Source organism: Propithecus coquereli, unplaced genomic scaffold (genome assembly GCF_000956105.1).
Source record: "Propithecus coquereli isolate 6110/MARCELLA unplaced genomic scaffold, Pcoq_1.0 Scaffold16, whole genome shotgun sequence".
In the NCBI taxonomy this organism is placed as follows: Eukaryota; Metazoa; Chordata; class Mammalia; order Primates; family Indriidae; genus Propithecus; species Propithecus coquereli.
In genome coordinates, this window is record NW_012140524.1 from 1,945,718 (window position 1) to 1,952,751 (window position 7,034).

The window sequence follows — 7,034 nt, forward strand, 5'->3', positions numbered from 1 at the left end:
TTCTTTGCAGTCAAAACTGGCAACAGAGGACACCCAAAAAAAGGCCTAAACCTCAACTAAGGCAGGAGTTGGGGACACTGACTCAACCGATGAATGAAGTCCAGGGCTGTCTGGAGATGATGGGACACAAGGAATTCATGCAGGTACCTTTGCTCAGGTCTCCAGCAGCACCAGAGACCAGAAGGGAGTTGCTTTGCATCCCACTTCTGACACCATGTAATGTCAACTAATAAGAAATAAAACCAGTACTGCAGAGAAGCAAACAAGAGAAATTATTTCAATCAGGGTCTGTTTCAATCAGGTATAAATTGCAATTTGGGAGACACAAATGTAGCAAGCAGCTAAATCATGTTCCATTCAGATGAGACTAGGCAGGGGTTTCCTGAAAGTTTACACAGTGAAGGATTTTTGTATAGTTCATGATTGTCAATGGCTGATTGACAGCTTAGAATGTCTCTAGGCAATGAACAGTTTAATTTGGCACAGCTGTCTCCTCAGGAGGTTTTGTGACTTGGCCCAGTGTAAACAGCTCAAATCAAATATAGCTGCTTCTTCAGGACATTTGCAATTCGGCCCACCTCAAACAGGTCAAGTTCTGTCTTGGTGTGTATGTGACTGGGGTCCAACTCCTTTCTCCTTTTTAGAGACCTCTAACATAATCATCTTCATTATGGATTTCTTTTCATTCTATCTATCTTAGTATGTGTGTGTATGTATAAATTCTGTTGAGACTCCCTTTGTATTGCATAGAAGGCATAGAAAAATTGGGGTAGACTTTCTTTTTTAGACTTTCTTATTTTTAATTTTATACTGAGTCCTCCAATTCAGAGACTGGTATGTCTCTCCATTTATCCAAGTGTTCTTTTATGTGTTTTTGTATGGTCTTGTAAGTTTCTTCCTAGATGGTCTAGTTTCTCTTGCTGTTATAAAGAAGATTTTTCTATATGTTTCCTGAATTACCCTTTTTTTCATATACATTTAGTTGTGGTAAATATACATAACATAAAAATTTACCATCTTAACATTTTTCTTTTAAATAGATAAAGTCTCACTATGTTGCCCAGGCTGATCTCAAACTCCTGGGCTCAAGCAATCTTCCCAACTCAGCCTCCTGAGTAGCTGGCACTACAGATGCTCACCGCCATGTCCAGCTCCATTTAAACAATTATTGGTCGGGTATGGTGGGTCATGCCTGTAATCCTAGCATTCTGGGAAGCCAAGGTGGGAGAATTGCTAGAGGTCAGGAATTCAAGACCAGCCTGGGCAACAGAAAGACCCCATCTCTACTAAAAATAGAAAAAATTAGCCAGGCATGGTGGTGCACACCTGTAGTCCCAGCTACTCAGGAGGCTGAGGCAGGAGGATCGCTTGACTCTGGGAATTTAAGGTTGCTGTGAGCTAGGCAGTTGCCATGACACTCTAGCCTGGGCAACAGAGTGAGACTCTGTCTCAAAAAATAAAAAATAAATAAAAAATAAACAAGTATACAGTGCAGCATTAGGTACTGTAATTTTGTGAAATACATATTTGGTTTTCATCCTGTTTGCTGGCATACCACTCCTAAAAGCTTTGGAATCTTCTAAGTAATATGTCTTTTTGTATACCGATGAGTTGACTTATGGCTGTTAGACTGAGGTAGCTTCAGAATGGGGGCTGGTCACCTGAAAGACCAGGGCCAGATTAAAGAGTTGGGACTTTCAGCCCCATCCCCCAACCTCTGAGGAGGGGAGAAGAGCTGAAGGCTAAGTTGATCACCAATGGCCAATGATTCAATCAACTTTGCCTACATACTGAAGCCTCCATAAAACCCCCAGAGGACAGGGTTCTAAGAGCTTTGGAATAGCTGATCATATAGAGGTTCCTGTAGGGTGGTACACCTAGACAGTGTGTGGGAGTTCTGTGCGCCTTCCTACATGCCTTGCCCTATGTGTCTCTTCATCTGTATCCGTTGTAATATCCTTTATAATAAACTGGTAAACAAGTTTCCTTGGGTTTTGTGAGCCACTTTAGCAAATTAATCAAACCCAAGGAATGGGTTGTGGGAACCCTAATTTATAGCTGGTCAGTCAGAAGCACAGGTTAAACATCCTGGGGCTTGCAATTGGCATCAGAAGTGGGGGGCAGTCTTGTGGGACTGAGCCCTCTACCTGTGGGATATCTCCAGGTAGATAGTGTCAGAATTGAATTGGAGGACACCCAGCTGGTTTCTGCTGCAAAACTGATTGCTTGCTTGATATATGGGAGGAAAACCTCACACATCTGATGTCAGAAGCATGTTGTGAGAGCATAGTAGGAGAAACTGAGTTTATTTTTTTCTCAATATACAATATTGCGCAAACATCACCAAGATCCTCTGATTTATTTCTATATTTTCCTTTCCCTGCTTGTAAAACAACCTCGTCTGCAAGTCATCCCAACTATATCTTGTTTACCCTCCATATAAACATCTATGGCAAGACTACCCTGAGATACTCTGATCTGAATAAAATCAGTCTCTACTTGTCTGGATTTCCTCTTTGACTGCTACAAATGAATAGTACATCCTAACATGAAAAGTCTTGCTTAACCAAGATAATTCCATCTTTTTTTAAAAACTTTGTCATAGTCATTTATTATTCAGCAAAATGTAGGAAGGATATATTTATCAGAGTCACCTATAAATGATTTATCTTCCTAGTGAGTGCCTAGCAAACCCCAATCATGAGAGGTACATAACGAATTGAAAAATTGACTTTAGTTCTCCTGGGAAGTATTAATTAGATCCTCAAGAATTCATTCAGAGAGATGATCGTATCCTTAACCACGAAAATGTAGCTGGGCATCTGTGGTTAGGGGTCTTGGTTTATGCTCAAGTTAAGCATCTGAGAGACGAAGTTGAGGTGTGTGATAATGCATTTCATAAAGTGCCTACCATTATTAGTTGATGAATCAGAAGATCTGAGTTATGGTTCTAACTCTGGTCCTAATTAACTTTAGCAAGTAATTTAACCTTTATGAGCCTTTGATTTTTTTTTTTTTTTTAAAAAAGTCAAGGGGTTGAACTTAGTAGCTTCTAAATATCTCTGCATCCCAAAACTACAGCACTGTACAATTAGTCCATAACTGGAAACCTTCAAAGGAACCTAGACTCTGCCTTCTTCCTTCATACCTGTCAGGTTGGTGAATATGACTTTTTATTTTTAGGCTGCTTGCTTTTTCCTTTTTTCTTCTTTTTTCCTCCCTCCCTTCCTTCTTTCCTTCCCTTTCTTTCATCATCATCTCACGTAATGAGAAATCTAGATATAGGCTATGCTGACTTTTAACACAATATGAAAGGCACAAAATTTTTTGAAAATATATATTTTTTTAATTTCAATATATTATATGGGTGAAGCAGATGCCCAAAAATCTTTTGAGGAAAGGAAAACACCTTCTGATTTTGATTACCCTGAGGATGTTCTAGGTATGGCTTGGGGATTTACGCACTTTGGGCATCACCCTAGAGTGAGCATGCTAATTATGGTTACTTTTGTCCGATGAGTTCTAAAGTAGCCATTTAAATAAAGCTGCCACCTGAGTTCTCAGTCTTCAAATCCTCCCTAGGGATTTATTAAGTTCACTTGTTAGGGGCTTGTTTTATATGACCAGCCTTTATGCTTCAACCATCTCATATAATTAAAATCCCACAAGAGGACTCTACTATTTCTGATCCACTGAATTAATACCAAATAAAGGGCAGAAGTAGTCAAATAAAATGTGATAGAAATTTGGGTTGCCCAAGAGAACGTTTTGTCAAAAAGTTCAGTTCTATCAAGTTTGGATCCTCAGCTACCTCTTCTTGAATCTTTTCCCACATTCAACCTGTCCTTGGTTTAGATCAACCCTTATTAATTCATGCCCCACTAGCTTGTCTATTTCTCCCAGTCTTACTTATTCCTGTTACAATCCAGGCTTTACTCTGCAGCCTCACATACCTCACTTACACCATAATATATGCTGTGGGAGATAAAAATTATAGAAACCTTGGCTTCATGGAGCTTAGAATCTTCAGGAAAGTAGGATGCATAGATAGGAAGCTATTATAAATCAATATAAATGTCACCAAAAGTTCAGCACTTGTTCCCGAAGCCACATCAGAAGAATGAAAACAACTGGTTTGAGGAGGAGGAAAGAGAAATTTATTAATTTGCTGGCAAATGAACAGGTTGGCAGACTTCCATCTTAAAGTACCAATGTCCTGCTTCTGAGCAGAAGTACAGACCTTTTAAAGGGGATGGTTCTGATTCATCCCGTCTTTGGCTAAGGTGATCTTGTGACCTCCCCCATGATATTTCCCTTCAGCCATCTCCTGTGGCACAAAGAATAAAGGACACTCCCCTGCCCCTTCCAACCACAGGCCTGAGACAGGGATTCAGGTTTTAGTTCTCAAAAAGGGTGAGGGGGTTTTGAAGAGACAGAAAACATTTTTACCCTTTTTCAGGCCATTCTCTCTGTTACATGAAGAGTCTTTGGTTGCTTTGAAAATGAGAATTAATGACATAGAGTGTAAAGATCCTCATCCTATGTGATTAGTAGTGAAAGCTTTTAAATTAAAAAAAAAAATAGAAAGCATAAAGATGGTAAGGTGATTTGACAAACTATAGATTTTTACATTTAAAGAATCCCCAAATTAAAAGACAAATAAAGAAGAAAAATTTAAACACCATGACAACAGGTTAATATCCTTAATATAGAGAACTGAGTATTTAAAATTCCTATGTTCTTAGGAAAAGATTGACAGTTTGACAGCCATGAGAACAAGTAAGTAGCAGAACTGGTTTAACCCTCTGAAATCAATGGCAACTTGCCTTTGTGAAAATGCTTTCAAAAGCCAGCTGATCAGAGACAGCCCAATGTCTGCAAGTCAGCTGGTCAGCAACAGTCTTGCCAGAATAACCCACCCTGGTCTCTGTAACAAACACAAGCCACATTTCAGAGGCTGATGTAAACCCCCTCTTGCCTCTGTAATTAATACAACCACTAAACAAATGCTTCCCCCAAACCTCAAAAGATCAGCAATTTATTTTCTTCAAGGATACTGTGTCTGATGAATATAGCTCTCTCTTAATAAGTCATAAATTGATCTTTTTAGTTTCAGATATTGTGTGGTAGTCTCCTCCTTTGACAGAGCCAGATAAAAATAAGCAAAGATGCCATTAGATAAAAGTGCAAAGGATGTGAGACAGTAATTCACAAAGGAAGAAATCCAAATGCCTTGAAAAATGAAGAAATGTTCAATCTTTCAAGTAATCATAGAAATTCAGATTAAAACATTGAGATACTTTTTTCTTTTTTACAGAAAGACTGGTAAAGGTTTACTGAAATAAACAATACAAATTTAAAGCCTTGAAAAATCTTTATTTACTTTATCTCAGTTGTTTTATTTTTATTTCTTCCTATATCTCAGAGGTGAGGCGGGTGGCGGGGGAAGGTGAGTGCAAGGGAAAGAAGAAGGGAGATGGGGGAGAAAAGAAAGAAAAAGAAAAAAGGAGAAGCCTTATGAAAAAAATTTTGCTATGTCAAAAATAAAGTCAGGGAGTTCACTTGCTCAAGACTTCTTGGGCGTGGCTCCGGGGAAAAAAAAAGTAGGTAAATAAATAAAGTCAGATCAAGTTAGGAAAAATGTAAAAGCTTGTTGTCATATAGTAAGAGAAGGTATAGAACAAGATACTGGAGACTTCAAACCGAGTAGTAAGAAGCTCATCTTACAACAGTTACAGCACAGCTTATAAAGCATAAAGGAGGAAGTATTTTGACCTTGTTCATGATCGCCTGTTCTCCATTAACATTCTTTTTCGGGCAAGTAGGGCTGTTTAAGCTGATTTGTCTACAGCTGATTGGTTTAATTTCACTGATGCATGCTGGCAAGGACGTGGTCAAGCTTTGTGTTTTGTTTATGATTAGAACTAGCCTTAGCTCAGGATGATTTAAGTTTTGGTTATTTAGTTATGGGCGGTTGGCCTTGGGGTGTATCTTATCAGTGGTCTCCCTTTTTATTTTTCTTTAGCAACCGTGCTAATGGAAGATGGTAAAAAGAAGGGAACGATTCACATAGAAATTAAAAAGTCTAAAAACATAAAAAATCCTGGTTATCAGATATGAATTAAAATAAGACATGTCACCATGTTTTAATGATCAAATTATAAAGTGATAAGGGTGAGTGAACACTGTGTTCCTATATCACTGCTGTCACTGTAGCCCTATTTATTTCTAACAATGCTATTTGTATTGAACTCTATCGTTTTATTTTAATATAGCAATGCTTGCATTTTCTTTTTTTTTTTTGGCCTGGTATTCCTTTTCTATCTACTCACTTTCTATTCTATTCTTTTCTAATACTATTTACTTTCAACTTCCCAAGGTTGAAAGACTAAGACTAAGACCTAAGTCTTAGAGGTCTAAGATTTCTAAAGTCTTTCAAGCAGCCTATAGAATGTATTTTTAAAATTCAATCTATCTTTGTTTTTACTGCTATGGACTGAACATTTGTGTTCCCCCCTCAGTTCATATGTTGAAATCCTAACCCCCAAGGAGATGATATTACAAGGTAATTAAGTCAAGAAGGTGAAGCCCTCATGATGGGATTAATGTCCCCATAAGAAGAGACAGAGCTTTCTATCCAAACCCCTCCCTCCACCATGTGAGGATACAGCAAGAGGTGGGCCATCTACAAAGCCAGGAAGAAGGCCCTCACCCATCACCCAACCATGCTGGCACCCTGATCTCAAGCACTCAGTCTCTAGAACTGTGAGAAATAAATTTCTGTTGTTTAAGTGACCCAGTTTATGGTATCTTTTTTACAGCAGCCCAAACTGACTGAGAAAGACTACCAAGGCATTAAGTGTATTACCTTTATACAATTAGTTTCCAGTGGGATGCAGTGGCTCACACCTGTAATGCCAGCACTTTGGGAGGCTGAGACAGGAGGATTGCTTGACGCCAGGAGTTCAAGATGGGCAACATAGTAAGATCCCATCTCTACAAAAATATTTAAAAAATTAGCTGGGTGTGGTGGC